The 17,601-nt window shown below is 32.4% G+C and overlaps 1 long non-coding RNA gene across 1 annotated transcript; it reads right to left on the bottom strand.

The window, feature by feature from the left end:
- Positions 1–860: 860 nt before the first annotated feature.
- On the bottom strand, positions 861–16,747 carry LOC143057080 (uncharacterized). The gene is made up of 4 exons (XR_012972624.1): positions 16,640–16,747; positions 6,615–6,797; positions 3,872–3,943; positions 861–914 (listed from the first exon to the last, which is right to left on the bottom strand). It is a non-coding gene; the product is annotated as an uncharacterized LOC143057080 (long non-coding RNA).
- Between the last annotated feature and the right edge of the window lie 854 nt (positions 16,748–17,601).

Raw genomic sequence — 17,601 nt, 5'->3', positions numbered from 1 at the left:
AGTAAAGTTTGTTTAATCATGTCAGTACCGAAGCACTGACTACTGAGCTGATGATACCCTCGGGGACTGATAGTCCACCAGCAGAGGTATCGACCCAGTGATGTAAAAATATAAAACAACACGTTTAATAATTTATTGCGTCCGAAGCGCTTTTCTGGATTTACCTTCATCAGGAACGCTCAAAGCCAAACATTTGAAATCCGAAGATGTATAAGTACCAAAAATCGTTGAAGAGCTATATGTTAAAAATACCTAAAATAAATAGCCAAATTCATCTAAAGCCAACTTTGCCTGAGGGAGTTGAAACCTTATATGCGTACACCACTAAGGATATTTGAAATGAATGCTATCACCAAAACGCCGCACATGACAACAAGACAAAAATTTACCTCTCTTTTTAAATGACACTGAAATCTTTCATTAGCTATATCAGATACATATATATTCTTACATTGGTACCAGTGGATTATCGGATTTCTCCAATCGAGATAGTTTAATTGTCGAATTCTAAAGTCTGATCCTCGGCAACGTCTTTGAAATCGATAATTTAATTATCGTGATTGAATGAATTAAATAAATCACAAGTAATAATGTAAAAAATATGTTTCTCTGATGATTATTAAATAATTTTCATTTTTGATAAACGAAAATCCTTTCGACAGCCTTCCACAGTCCACAATATTATTAGTTTCACATTTTCGATCATTCAGTTTGCTGATAAAAGTTATGCCTCTTAATTGTCCCATCATCTTCTGAGATCATCGGTAACCGCGCGTTGATAAAAAAATTAAACAACCAGTACGGAAAGGATTAAATATACAATAAATTAGAGAAATACTTACATATAATAAAGATTCAACAAATGCCTAAATGCCCCGGTTTCTATTGTTGATATTGTACAGTTTCGCAACTTACTAGAAATTAATCAAATATTCACAAATTATGTGCATTGCAAAAACAAAATAACACAAATACAGAAATAAGAATAAACGCTAACATTTATGCTTTTGATTCAAGCTGAATACATATTATTTTTGTTGATATTGTTCATTGTTGTTATAGTTGTGGTATATTTCGTTGTGTTTTTTGTATTTTTCTGTGTTTTTTGTATTTTGCTTTATATTTAACTTCATTTATATTGAAGACACGAGCCAAAATGTTCAACTTTGTATACTTTAGTGTATAAACTGTCTAACGGTATATGTTATTACCTAGTTCAAAAACCATTTTGTCAACTTTTTAAACAGAAAATGTCTGTCAACTACTCCCACTACTAACACTGTTGCACATTTGGTTTTAATGTTATTTAATATGACATCAAAATAGATATAAGAAGATGTGGCATATCAAAAACCCACAAGTTGGGAGAACTGACAACGACATAACCAAAACTAACAGAACACGAGATAACAGTAAAGCAGCACGGGGTAATCGCAAGTGATCCTACAAGTTATGGCTATTCTAGGCACTCCAAATTTGATTTCAAGTTTCATTATGTAATATCACTATTAAGAAAAAGAGGCCGAGATATTATTCACTACAGTTGGAGCAATACCGTGATAGTCAGTAACATTTAAAAGATATTGAAAAACCAAGCTTAAATTCATTTTAAACCTAAATCCATGGTCAATGTAAGGAATTCTAATTGAATATATTTGAATATACCCTAGTTGGTGAACTGTTCAAGAGCGCTAGACACAGTGCATGCGGTGTTAACACGATGTCTCAGATGAAGGGACTCAAATGTGCTGCAGGAAAAACAAACATTTGCTCACGCAAGTTTGAAGATCTGACATAGTTGAGCTAAATGTAAGTCAAAGAACAGAAAAATATGGTGTTAGCCATATATAACCAGTGGTAATCAGATGGAAATAGTTTGTCGTAAAGTAGTCACCCATTTAGATGTATGCTTAAAATACAAGTTTGATGTAACGGCATAATGAGTAAAAATCTAAATTAATATTATTCGAGGAAAAGGTCATTTGGGCTAAATATGATGTTGTCAGAGAAAAAAATACTGAAAAAATTTTCGGATCACAAATCTTTCCTGGGTGATACTCCTCTCCCTCGACTAAGCAGTGTTTTTGTCTTTAATGGTAACAGTCAGTCGATTAAGATCTGCTTTAGTATAACCAAGGGATCTCAAATGTCGACTGAGAGGCAGGTCTAGCTAGCCTTCATACTTCTTACGTTGACCGTTCAAACCTTCGTGAAATGTGTCCTCTGATTCATCATCATATATTTTTAAACTGTTTATATTTTTTTTCTTAAGGCAAGATATCATTTTATTTTTAAAATCACTCATATCAATAATTATTTTGAATGTTCATTTTAATTAGATAACGTCATAAATTTTCATGCCATCAACTCACAATAATTAATATTATGAACACGTACGTGAAACGCAGACGACGTATGCCAGATTTTTAATGAATTTTGATTAGACGTTGTTTTCTGTCAGTTTTACTAGAATGGAGATAACAATATTGTGTTTAAGCTCCAATGGCCATTGGTGATTTGAAAGTCGCAATTGCCCGTATACTGGCTCCACTTGATTCGTGACCATCAATTCACCAATATATGCTGTCGGAGCTTATAATGCAATACAGTTATCTTCTATTTGCATCGATTTTTAAACGATGTGTATGTAGAGATTGACTGACCAATAGATAGCGCATAGTCTAAACCGCTAGCTAGAATGTAACTATTGTCTGTGAGTGAGCCCAGCAATATCTTTCAAAATAAAACTATGAGCGTCAACTCTGTTGTATCTTACCATTGCTAGTATATATTCCTTTCATCGGTAGTTTAGCTTGATTAATTTTCTACTGTATATTGTGACGTCGCTTAAGACCCTCTGTTCACTACTCAAAAATTGATGAAGGGACAAAACAAAGAAAAGACAAACTAGTCCCCAAACAAATATATAGAAAACAAAACAAGGTGCAAAAACAATCCTACTAAAACTGAGGATGGTTGCAGGTCCTCAAGAATGGTACGCATATCCTGATCTACTAGTGATAACCGTTATATGCAAGTACAAATTTGGTTATGTCAAAATCAAGGGAAAAGAGCGGAGGATAGTGATAACGATATTTGGAACATATAACAGCAAATAAGTGAATGAATCAAAAGGGATTACACTTATAAGTCAAACGGTCACCAATCATGTTTCTCATGTATGTACATTGTTATTTAGTGAGAGGACATCATCTATTTAGATATATAAAGTTGAAGGATAGTTCAAAAGTTTTGTTTTTCTATTTACGAACCTCGATCCTGTATGATGTCAATCTCATATGAATTGTGAAGTAATTCGCCAAGAAGCAGAGAAAATGGTAAACAATCAGCGGGGACTGTTTATAGCTTACTTTTTTTTAAATTTAATATGATCGGTAGATTTGATTCTTTTGTGTTTCATGAGCATATTTCACATTTACATTTGGTATGATAGGGAACTTTTAAAGACGGTTTTTCCATTGATGATTTACAATCGTTATTTGCCAAATGACCTCCAAGTGTGAACGACATTTAGATTTTACATATCGTATCATAACTTCCAGTTTATAGTGTTGGTGTTTGCTAGAGAGCTATTTAACAAGTTATAATGGATACAGTAGAAATATAATATTCGCAAAAGTGTTACGGGCGATTTTTTTATTTCATTTACCTTTATGTTATATATTTTTTCCGAAGCCGAAGCCGAAGCTTCATAATTTCTACTTCCACAGCAGAAAATTTGGAAATATTTTGAATGTTCCCTGCGTTATGTTATTATTCATATAGTTTTCTTATAAAATGTGGGCCTATATATTGTGTATTCCAAATTGCAAGAAAAATGTATTGAATAAATTTAACAGTAAACACGTACACATCGTATAATCTTGACAAATTTTGAAAGGCTCCCTCGTCAATGGTGATGATGGCATTGCTATCCATAAATCTGAAATGAAAGTAAAATTATCAAAATAATTTTTGTAAATAGTCATAAGTTTATGTTCTTAGTTATTATCAATGTTTAAGTGTCATATTAAGTCTATAAGATTATAAGAGAAACATTACTATCAAATACGTGAAATTTCTGGTGTGTATATATATATATATATATATATGTTACAGGCATTTTCTAAATTTAAACCCCCATGTCAGATTTGATCTAAATGCATTAGATTTAGAGATATATCAAACCAAAAACTGTATTTTACCCCTATGTTCCATTTATACCCATGTTGGCCATATTGTTTGGCAATCAGGGATTAAACAAGATACTCTAATGATCAATCGTGGCCAAATTTGGTTAAATTTGACCTAGTAGTTCCATAGGATAACACGTTTTTAAAAGTTAACAGACAAAGACGGAAGACAGCCGCCGAGATGAGAAAAACTCACTTGACTCCCTTGGCTAGGAGAGCTATACATCGACAAAGAAAAGAAAAATAACAGTACTTTGATAGGAGAAGCGTTTCCTGCTAAGATACTTTGAATTTTGTTTTAGAACATATGAAAAAAAAAGATATGCATCTGAGATATGTGTGCTTATTGCGAAACATTATGTTGCCTAACGTTAAGTACTTTATCAGTAAAGAACAGTAAAGGTAATGAAAGACCTATAAGTGTGATGATCCAGATTTCTCCAAATGTGGTCTGAGTGCTAAATCAGATTTTACGCCAAACAATATATTTGCAAACATTCAGGACAAATATTGTGTAGTTCTGTCAAACATTTTTGGAAATTAAAAAAAAAATGTCAGGTTCTGTGCTTGTGTGAATTGTAATTATTCAGTAAAATGTATTCTTGATTATTTAAGCTCTTCTTTTTTAATTTAGTAATAATCACAAATAAAACAGCTCTGGTTTTCAAATCTTTCAAATGTTTTTTTTTTAAAGATTTTATTTTATAAAATAATTTCAGGCATTTTGTAAAATGCCTTTCAATATTTCTAGGCATTTTGTAAAATGCCTAGAAATTTAGTCATTATGGATATTGACTGAATCTTGCAGGCATTTTGGAAAATGCCTAAAGTTTTTAGGCATTTTACAAAATGCCTAAATTTAGAAAATGCCTGTAACATATATACGTTTACATGTATATACTTTGTATACAACAAATTACTAATAATTCTCATTTCTAGAATGGATTCAACACAAAAAGTTTATGAGGATGCAAAGGTATACTATGTTATTCTGACTAATGATTTCAGGTTTTTTTTAAATTTATTGCCAGGCAAGAATATAATAAAATCAATTATGAAATATGCACGCATAGTAGTTTGTTTCAAGTTGTTTAAAATTTATATGCTGCATGTTACGTGATAACAAGTCATGTTGACTAAGTGACTTGTATTGCGCATACATCTTACCTATCGATTTGTTACTTATTCTGTGACATTACAGTTAAGTTGTTTGTTTATTACACAGTATTTTCTAACGAGTGTATCTATTTTAGTTCGTGATTTTCCCCTAATAAACGCAACATTTGGCTTTTAAATACCTAAAACGCATTAGAAAAGCATATACTTTATATATGATCGGTAAAATAGTATCTGCAAAATGCTGTGAAAAGTATATGCCTGTACGGTATATAGGTTAAATAAAATGGTTGCATTTCTGTAAATATCGACAATGCAATTACCCATAGGAATTCTTTTTGTGCCTGATACTATACAACTTTTACTATGAAGTTTTTTTTACAATAATATCCTTTAATGAAAAGTTCATATGCACTTCTATTTTTTCCAATGGTCAAAGTATAGGCTATGAGGCATATTTTCAACGCTTACATGCCACGAACTTCTAAGAGTTAAAACTTACACTAAACTTCTGGACGGTTTTGAACACATTTAGATTTGACCACTATGCATATGTATATTCAGTGGTAATAAAATTTACGGTATCAATTTTCTTGCACCAGATGCGCATTTCGACAATACATGTCTCTTCAGTGATGCTCGTGGTCAAAATATTTGAAATCCAAAGCATTCCCAAGTTATGTCTCTACGAGATGTAACACAGAGATCATACGGAACCAGTACGTAAACACAATTAGTGAATATTATATATCTCCTCAAAAGAGGCGTGGTTTGTGAAACAACTGAATTTACAAATTGGAACATTTAAGGTTTTACTTGTTGTACAACACACCTTGTGGTATACCGATTGCCAAAAGAAAAATACAACAACGGTCGGTCTATCGTTTGATTAATGCTGACACCATCAGTGCTATACAACTAGATACACTTAAACTATGCATTATATATTTTAACTGATTATTGAGTCATAATGGAAAATTATACATTTAAACAATTTAGTAAAAAGCAATATTATCAGTTATTTTTTAATTTAGTTTTGCTGTTGAATATTTTTATATATTTTCATATTTTTTTTTATCTGAGATTTGTACAAAAATGGCTATTGTTATATCATAGTTCGTTTTTGTATGTGTTACATTTTAATGTTTTTTTCTCAATCGATTTATGAATTTCGAACAGCGGTATACTACTGGTGCCTTTATTTATAATCTTATTTTTGACATAGAAAAGAATTGAAATTAGTTGAATATCAAAAAAAAAAAAACGGTTCTAATACTGTAAACCAGTTAACATAAAGCAAATTACATGCTGTAAGTATCTGCCGGAAAGCTAGGGAAAACAGTTAATCCTTGGTTGTTGCAATCAACTATTGCTCTGAATGAGTAGATAGTAGTACAGGTACAGTTGTTCGGACATGGTAACACAATTACAGTTGAGAATAAAATTGCAAGTAGACCAACTGCAAACTGGGAATATATCATCTTCATTCTGAAACATAAAATAATCACAATTTTTTCTGACATAACCAATCAATCTGTGAAATATGCAGCAAACCTTGTGTATCATTGAATTTTTAAGGTTTTCAAAATCATAACTAAGGCTGTGTTCACACCAAAAGCCATGTACAGTAACATGTTTACAACTAGTTTAATGTAATGTACACTGGTTTCACATTAAATTTGTTCACATCGATACATCTTGTTTAATTACATAAGGTTTGTTCACACTTGTAAACTATATGTCATTTAAATGTTCAACGTAGAACCGAATGCAATTTTTTGAGACAACCTTTTTAACAGTTAGGGAACGACCTTCTGGCTTCAAAAAAGTAGAGGGGGGTTTTCCTTTAAAAAAAAAACACATTCTGGCTATAATAATTTTTTATAAGTTTATGAATTTTGACAGCTGTATATGTAAATAAATAAATTTGGTGTATTTACTGTCTTCTGATTAGCTAAAAGAATTGGCTTTATTTTCAATGTTATCAATTTTTATGGAGACACGCCCACTCTAATGTTGTGTATTCATACGCAAACATCTGTGTACGTTGTTATTAGTAATAATATATATCTTTGAGCATTATTTTTGATAGAAATCATTATTTATAATGAATGGCAATAATTTATTTTGAATTTATTGAACCATAAAATTAATTTTTGACTGTTTACATTTAACATAATCCGCTTCGCGGATTATTCAATGTGAAGAGTCAAAAATTTATTTTATGGTTCAATAAATTCAAAATAAATAAAAGCCATTCATTAATTGATACTAAGCTACACAAGGTCATGTTTTTCTCTGACTGTTTATGACGTCTTTACACTAAATTCATTGGATGTTGGATGTGTACGGATTGATAGTTTAGTCTAAGATGCATGATTTTTTTTATTAGTAGTTAGTGGCTTTGAACTAGCTGTCAGATAACTGCGAGTACTCTCAGATCTGTTCCTATTGTCTTTTTGTTGTCAGGATGTTCAAGAACCCGGCCACGTCCAATTGTATTTTTGTCTATCTGATGTTAAACCTTTTTCAACTGATTTTTATAGTTCGTTCTTATGTTGTACTGTTATATAGACCACTGTCCCAGGTAAGGGGGAGGGTTGGGATCCCGCTAACATGTTTAACCCCTCCACATTATTCATGTATGTGTCTGTCCCAAGTCAGGAGCCTGTAATTCAGTGGTTGTCGTTTGTTGATGTGTTACATATTGAATCATATTTGTTTTTCGTTAATTTGTTGTTTTTTTTTATATTCGAGTCTGAACCTTATGATTGCACCTATTTCCCAATTCACGTATAATCTGGCTGGTCCCGTTATTACCGGTGACCTCAACATTGTCAATAACAATTCCCTGCGTAATGTGTTATCCTAAGGTCGGTCCGAAAGATCGTGAGCCTTTATCCATCAATTGGAAACACAACGTCAAAATACTGATTTAGGTTTATGCAAGGCAGTGGGCTAAACGCATGAGGAAGAAAAGAAGTTAGTAATATCCTTTAACTTTACTTTCCGCTTTATAGACATGATAGATGATGTTATCTCACTAAATAATTCAAAACTGGTGACTATGTTGAACGCATTTATCCCATCGAACTAGAGATAAAGGATACAAAAGATATAGTCAAGTCTGCCTCATATCTTGACTTACATCTAGAAATTGACAATAAGTGTCTGTTGAAAACAAAACTTTACGACAAAAAATATGATTTCAGGTTCCCAATTTTAAATTTTCTATTTGTATGTAGCGACATCCCAGCAGCGCCTACATACGGAGTATATATCTCCAAATTAAGGATTTTCGCTACTCTGTTTTAAAATAACAAGCTTTTTTAAAGACTGTTATGAGTTAATAGTATATAAATAAAGAAAACAGAAAAACAGAAAAAAATGGAAGATCCGTGTGCTTGTTTTCGAGATATAAGCCATTAAATATTTGGCGGGAAATATTTCTCTCTAGATTTTTCATAAAATTAACATTGTCATCATTTGTCTTTCAGAAACAATGAAAAAAATAACAAGGATTTTATAATTTTTTTTAAATCTGACTTGTAAAACTATATGTAATAAAATTATGAAAAGAAAAATAGGGCTTAAAGGGCAAAATTTTTAATGGGCACTAGATGGATAAAACCAGAGGATTTCGAATATCTGACAAAAATTCAAAAACATAAGGAGCAAACATCCTTAATACGATATTGCCGTGCTTGTATTTCCTATCATTATTTTCTTGGTAAAGCGTTGTTACTCACAAGGAAGTTACTAAACCAAGAGTTCCAAATGGTGAAGTTGAAATCATCACTTTGTAAATTTTACGGACGCCATCGTGAAATGATTGATTGTTATGGAATAACTGTTTTACAGATGATATCGGATGTTTCCCACGTCGTACTACAATAGTATATTCACCTGTTACCTATTACCTTATCTGTACGTTCCGCATCTGACAGGCGCACCACCAAACGTTGTATTCAGGACTAATATGCTATATACACGGGTCATAACCACATGGTTGACACTACTAAATTGTCAAATTGTTACCTATTGTAGTATTTTAATCAATAAGGGACGACATCAAAAGTTCAATGAAGGATAAAAAACTTAATTCACATAGTTTTTTCACTGACCCCCACACCCCCCCCCCCCCCCCCTCTTAACTTAATTTGGGAAAAATTGATTCACCAATAGGGATATATGTAAAATCGATTTTAGATTAACAAAACTTGCAGCAATGTTGACCCCCCACCCCCAAACTATTTGATTTAAGTTTTTTTTTATCCTACATCGATCTTTTGATGTCGTCCCTAAGACTTTCTAAGATAACAATACGAATACTAAAAATCTGGACTAAAAATAAGGCGTATAGGTACAGTTTTCAATTTGTTAGTGGGCATGACGTAAAACAGCGAAGCAAATAATTCAACTTTATTTATAACTTATATAGGACAATGCTGTTGATTAAAAAATACTCCATTCCAGGACCTTTTGTTTTCCAAATAATTAATATTATTGTTTCAGTTCGACGGGTTCAAACAGAAAGACTTGAAAGCAGAGAAAAACTGTGTATCTTATAATCGGCATGACTTTATCAGATGACAATACTAATACTAAAATAAGGCTTGTGCATAGTTATATACTTTAATTCAGTCACGGACCCGTGATATCACGGGTGTGTTCTAGTTTGTACTAAACTTATCTTAAGTTTTCACAAAGTAACAAGTTATACAACGGTCAGTTTAAGGATAGAAAAGCTTTTTAGATACATTTAGACTAATTAAACGCAAGAACCGCTTAAATTAAGCCTTTCCGCAAAGCCGATTTATTTCCAGTTGTCAAAAACAGGTCACTTATTTTCAATTCAGGACGGAACTTTACAAGATACATTTTCTCTGTTGCTTTAAATTAAACAAGAAAATTTTAATGTTAAATCCAGTTTCACGTTTCTGGTTTTATTTATTCACTGTTCTTTTCAACTGATACAGCTTTTTACATGTAATGGCACTTTTCAATCAAGGCAACAGTAGTATACCGGTGTTAAAAAGTCATAAAAACAAACCAGAACTACAAACTAACATCCAGGGAAGCACATCAACTATAAGAGGAAAACAAAGGAAATACAGGAACACTAAAGTGCACCCAAATCGATGTTGGGTTAAACCTTGTTTATTAAATTGCTAGCCAAACCTCCCGCTTATATATACACTCAACATAGATACCATGATTAAAGTTTGTATTTACGCCAGACGCGCGTTTGGTTTACAAAAGACTCATCAATGAAGTTCGAATCCAAAACATTTAAAAGGCCAATACAAAGTTAAAGAGCATTGAGGACCAAAGTTTTTTTAAATTTTGCCAAATACAGCTCAGGTAATCTATCACAATGTTAACAAAAATATCACTGACATGACAACACTACGTAACAGAAATACAGCATAAACAAACACACATAAGAACACGTATCACAGTGAAACGCACAAACATATGATATAATTGTCGACACACGAGTCAAACCGCAGAACAATGACGAACATATGCCATCAACGACAAACACTTCAGGATATCACAAACAATGACGTGCTTACTTTACGAACAAGCTATTTCGAACTTAAACAATAATTTTCACACAACGGGTCCAAACAATTTTTATGACAATAATTTAAATTGAGAATGGAAATGGGGAATGTGCCAAAGAGACAACAACCCGACCATAGAAAAAAAAACAACAGCAGAAGGTCACCAACAGGTCTTCAATGTAGCGAGAAATTCCCGCACCCGGAGGCGTCCTTCAACTGGCCCCTAAACAAATATATACTAGTTCAGTGATAATGAACGCCATACTAATTTCCAAATTGTACACAAGAAACTAAAATTAAAAAAATTCAAGACCAACAAAGGCCAGAGGCTCCTGACTTGGGACAGGCGCAAAAATGCGGCGGGGTTAAACATGTTTGTGAGATCTCAACCCTCCCCCTATACCTCTAGCCAATGTAGAAAAGTAAACGCATAACAATACGCACATTAAAATTCAGTGCAAGAGAAGTCCGAGTCTGATGTCAGAAGATGTAACCAAAGAAAATAAACAAAATGACAATAGTACATAAATAACAACAGACTACTAGCAGTTAACTGACATGCCAGCTCCAGACTTCAATTAAACTGACTGATCATGAAAGATTATAATTTCATCATATGAACATCAGGCACAATCCTTCCTGTTAGGGGTTTAGTATCATACCATCATAACATATATGAGAAGAACATAACCCGTGTCATGCCAACAACTGGTTTTTGAATAAATGTGTTTAGTTCCGATGCAAAGACCCTATAAGTGAATCACTATTAACGCCAAAATATGCAATCTTTAATGACCTGACAACAGTATCGTAACTATATCCCTTCTTAATAAGTCTATTCAAAGGTTTTGTTAGTTTTTGAGGTGAATACTGACACCTTTGTGCTTTATAAAGAATATTTCCATAAAAAATTGGATGTGAAATACCTGAACGTATAAGAAGTCTGCATGTTGAGCTATATTTACGAATGATGTCCTTATACCGATGATAAAATTTAGTAAATGTTTGACTAGTTTGTGATATCGAAAACCCTGGTGTAATAATTTTTCAGTTATACATAAATTTCTCTAGTTAAAATCTAAAACATTGTTACATACACGAGCGAATCGTACAAGTTGAGATATATAAACACCGTAAGATGGTGACAAGGGAACGTCACCATCTAAAAATGGATAATTAACGATAGGAAATGAAAAATCATCTCTTTTATCATAAATTTTAGTATTCAGCTTTCCGTTAGTGATATAGATATCAAGATTGAGGAAAGGGCAGTGGTCATTGTTAGTATTAGCTTTATTTAAAGTAAGTTCAACAGGATAAATTTCTTTAATATACATACTGAAGTCGTCATTATTGAGAGCCAAAATATCATCCAAATATCTAAGTATTATTAAATTTGTTTATCAGATGTTGTTTCGATGGGTCTTTGCTTATTTGTATGGAAAGGAACATTTATCAGCAGTTGGACTTCAAACGATAAGTCATAACACATTATCCTACGGAAACCAAACCAGAAACATGACTTTTGCATGTACAAAATACCGAGACACGTCAAATAGCAATGCAAATTCACACTCGGTATAATAGCCATATTCGGGAATGTAACAACGATGGTATTGAAAGGCAATTTTATAATTATTTGGACAACAAACGATAAGACAATACACAATATTCAACCAAAACCATAATAGAAATATCAAAAATTAAATACATGAATGTCGGATGTACAAAATACCAAGACAAGTCGTATAGAAATGCAAATTCACACTCAGTATAACAACCATGTTTGGGAATATGACAATTTGGTATTGATTCGAAAGGCAATTTTATATTTTTTGGGACAACAAACGATAAGACAATACACATTTTTCAATCGAAATCGTAACAGAAGCACAAAAAAAAATCCTTGAATGTTGAATGTACAAAATAAAGGCAACAGTAGTATACCGCTGTTCAAACTCATAAATCCATGGACAAAAAACAAAATCGGGGTAACAAACTTAAACTGACGGAAACGCATAAATATAAGAGGAGAACAACGACACAACACTACAATGTAACTAACACACACAGAAACGGACCAAGCATCAGACAAAACCCCACGAAAATAACAAATATAACATCAAAACCAAATACATGAATTTGGGATAGACAAGTACCGTGACACGTCTTATCGCAATGTCAATTTACACTCAAAAATAAGAGAAAACAAACGACGCAACGTTAAACTGTAACACACACAGAAACTATAATATAACAATGGCCATATTCCTGACTTGGTACAGGACATTTTTAAAGGAAAAAATGGTGGGTTGAACCTGATTTTGTGGCATGCCAAACCTCGCACTTTAATGGCAATGTTAAATATAACATAGAAATGACAACATAATATTACAGGACTACAATACAAATAAATAGGAAAACGTATTAGACAAAGAAACACACGATTAATGAATAACAAAAAGCATCAGGTTTAAAATTTAATACGCCAAAAACGCGCCTCGTCCACACAAAACTCACCAGTGACGCCCAGATATAAAAGATCGAAAGCGATAAAAAGTACAAAGTTGTACAGCACTGAAGATCAAAAGTTGAAAAAGGTTGTGTCAAATACGGCTAAGTTTGTATGCTTGGGATAAGAACATCCTAATTATTTAGAACAATTAATGCTATTGCAAACAGTAAGTTTTATCAAATGAATATAACAGATATACATAATGAAACTGAAGTATTAACTCATTACATAAAACAAACACGAATAAATAATGAATGACCAACACAGAATAGACACACCCGACTCAGTCTAGGCCTCAACCCAGTAAATTATGAAAATGACGTCACATACGACGGTGAAAAGGCATTAAAAATTACGTCACATACGATGGTGAAAAGGCATTAAAAATTTGAACATATGAAATTTCTGAAACAGCAGAAAAATTACGTCACATATGAAAAACTATATCTCAAAAGTAAGATAGAATTAGGATTGATTAAAGATTAAAATAGAACTAAATACTGATATTGCATTTAAACACAATGCATATTGCAATACTTATTAATAGCAATTAACTATTATATGTATATGTGCAGTTTGTTATGAATCCAACTTTAAACTTAAATTATCGTACAGATTATGTTGACCAAAATTAAATCTAATAAATGACGGCGGTGATTAATTTTTGTTTCCATAACACATAAATATAATAGAAAAGACGTCAACACATTTGACAAAATCCGATGAGAATTACAAATATAACATTAAACATTTAAACTAAATACATGAGTTTGGGATAGACAAGTACCGTAACACGTCTTATAGTAATGCGAATTCACACTCAGCAAAACAGTCACAATCGGGAATAAGTCACGTTTGGTAATTAAAAGATTAGACGACATAATGACAAACCACAATCTACCATGTGGTAAAAATGTCCTTAGCTAGTTTGGTTAAACACACATCGTATGGATCCACCAATTCGTGATGGTGTCAATAAAATTTACGGAGTGTCAATTTTAATCTGTCCTCCTCATAACTTTGTTGGAGAAGTTTCTGTGTAAGTAGCACACTCCTGTATATGAAGTCCGTATAGTGTGAACAAGCACGTGAATAACGTATCAATTGTGATATGTAAACACCATACGAAGGGGCAGCTGGTATGTTACTGCTGAGAAATGGGAAATTGATAATTGGGAAGTTGAAATCGTCCCGTTTGTCATATATTTTCGTGTGAAGTGGTCCATCTACGTCAATATTGAGGAAAAGATCAAGGTATGAAGCAGTCCTTCTAGTATCAGTAGTATCCTTAATTTCAAGTTCACTGGGATATATGAGATGTAAGTATTGACTGAAGTATGGGTTATTCAATGATAGAACATCATCAATATATCGGAAAGTAAAATTAACGAATTTCGCAAGGTGCTTTTTCTTTTTGTCTTTTAGAAGGTTTTGAATGAACTCTGCTTCATACGAGTACAAAAACAAATCAGCCAGCAGGGGTGCACAATTAGTACCCATTTGAATACCGATTGTCTGAAATATAAATCCTCCAAACTCAACAAATATATTGTCGATCAAAACACCGAGACTCGAAGTATAGCAATGCATATTCACATTAGGTATAACAGTCATATTCGGGTATAGTTCACGTTCGGTACTTGGCAGACAGACGACAAAAATGTTAATCCACAATTAAAGGCTTGGTAAAAATGTCATTAGTTAGTTAAGACACAGACAAATTGTATAGATAAACCAAAATCCGAATCCAACATGACATGGGGTTCATCTCATTTGCTACAGAATCTGTTACACTAGTGACACCAGTCGTGTTATTTAAGGTTCATAAAAATTCGGTGATAAGTTACATTCGGTCATTTCATAAGAAATGAAAAGGGGACGACAATTGAAACAAAGATCCACAAAAAAAATATTTTCAGTCTATGGAAATACAATAGAATTGAGAATGGAAACGTGGAATTTTCAAAGAGATAACAACTCGACCAAAGAACGAGTGAACTAGCTCATTGATGAAGGACGTCATACAAAACTCCGAAATAGATAAATGAACTAAAATTAAAAATCTTACAAGACAAACAAAGGACAGAGGCTCCTGTATTTGGACAGGCGCAAAAATGCTTCGAGATTAAACATGTTTTGTGAGATCTCAACCCTCCCCATACACCCATAGCCAATGTAGAAAAAACAAACACACATCAGTACGCACAGTAAATTTCAGTTTAAAAGAGGTCCGAGTCCGATATCAGAATAGGTAACAAAAGAAACTTAACAAAATGACAATGATAAATCATTAACAAATGACTAGTAGCAGTAAACTGACATGCCAGCTCCAGACGACCGTAATTAAACTGATTATGTCTTCATCATATGAATATATAGCACAAACTCTCCCGTTAGTATCAAAACATCATAAAATATATGAGAAGAAAATTATCCATATCATACCATGGTTTTTGAATACGTGTGTTTATTTCCGATGCAAGGACCCTATACGTGAATCAATATTAAAGCCAAAATGTGCTATCGTTAATGACCCGACAACAGTATTGTAACTATACCCTTCTATTATTCGTAATAGGTCTGTTCAAAGGTTTTGTTAGCTTTTGAGGTGAATTTCGAAAAGACCGCTTTGGAATAGAGAACATGCTCCCATAAATAAGAAACATGAGAACTGTTGTATGTTATTTACGGATTCTGTGATATTTATAACCTTCATCAGAAATAATTTAGAGATACGTGAAGATATTTAGAAGCGATAGGCATGAAATAAATGTGAACATAAAATTCAAAACGGTTATAATTTTGGAGTTTCAAATAGACAAATCTGAATATAGCATATTGCTTCGATTTTTTTTTTTTGCTTTCAATTAATGCTGTTTTAAAAAATGTTTTCGTTTTGTTTTCTTTGATCTGGAGTCCTTAGACGTATAAATATAACAAAAAGGCAAGCAGCCAGAGTGCATCTCTACATCTCTATACTAATAATGTTATCACGAAAATACATTGTTGATGCAGAAAAATACAATGTATGGCTCACCTTATTGTCTTGTTTAGTTAAATGTGGAAGAAAAGACCTACATGTAAATGTAAGCATGTTTTTGAACTTAGTACGTGGTTAAAAAATATATTTACTCGAGTATCACTCTCATTTCCATTACAAAGGTAGAATGTTAAACATTTTTTGAATACTTTTATTTTTATTTTTTAGTAAACGACTTGGTGAATGAAAATTGAGCAATACATACCTCACCACATACCAATCTAGTTGTTAATCAGTCTATGTTCTCAAAAGAAACGAATATTACTGCTGACAGAAAGACTTTAATGATCTGAGATATTTACTGCTGTCTTTTTTGTCACTTAAAGCCGTTCATAATGGATATCAGGAAGTGTTCTCACAAGGAACAACATATCAGAAAGCGATCAAGTATCTGACATGTATTATTCTGTCTTTTTCTTTTCTTTTAAATGTATTTCTTTTCTTGCATGCTATATTGAAACGTAATGAAAAATATCTTTTAAAATCTACCATGAGGAAGTAGATCACTTTCATCTAAAGTATAAAGATATAATGTAGCTCTTTTTAACAAGGTTTACAATTTTGAATATGTATATACATGTTGCTCGCCAAGACAAATAAAATTTGAAGTTGTTACACAATTATTAGTCAAAGTATTTATTGTTAAATGAAACAAACAAAAATTTAATTGTTCATGTGTAAACAAATAGTAAAGGTTTACGTGTTATCTAGTGTTTTCAAGCATATACATTTATCGAAATCTTCAAATAATGAAAAACGTCAAAATGTGAGATACAAATGTTTGACTTGGTTTCTGACTTGAGTCATGCATATGAACATTTGATGAAGCTGTTGGGAAATTTCCTTTATAACACCAGGATGGCATGTGAACTTGATATGTCAATAGTACGTATAATTCATGATCTAGTTCACCTAATAAATCAGTTAACGCTTCAAACACATCTTACGCGTGTGACCACATAAAAGATATATTCAGCACATTAAACTAATCTTGTATTGTTGATGATTCTAGTAATTTATATTCTCTTGTGTTAGATGTTTCAATAAAGCAGTTAAATTTCCCCAAACATTTTACTGATTGAAAGTTTGATTTTACTCATTTACGTGCGTTGCATTTACTTGACTTAGTACATAAAGAGTTATTCATCCACAAAGTGAGTTACCTGT

Source organism: Mytilus galloprovincialis, chromosome 13, assembly GCF_965363235.1.
Source record: "Mytilus galloprovincialis chromosome 13, xbMytGall1.hap1.1, whole genome shotgun sequence".
NCBI classification, from domain to species: domain Eukaryota; kingdom Metazoa; phylum Mollusca; class Bivalvia; order Mytilida; family Mytilidae; genus Mytilus; species Mytilus galloprovincialis.
This window is presented reverse-complemented; position numbering and strand designations above follow the sequence as displayed.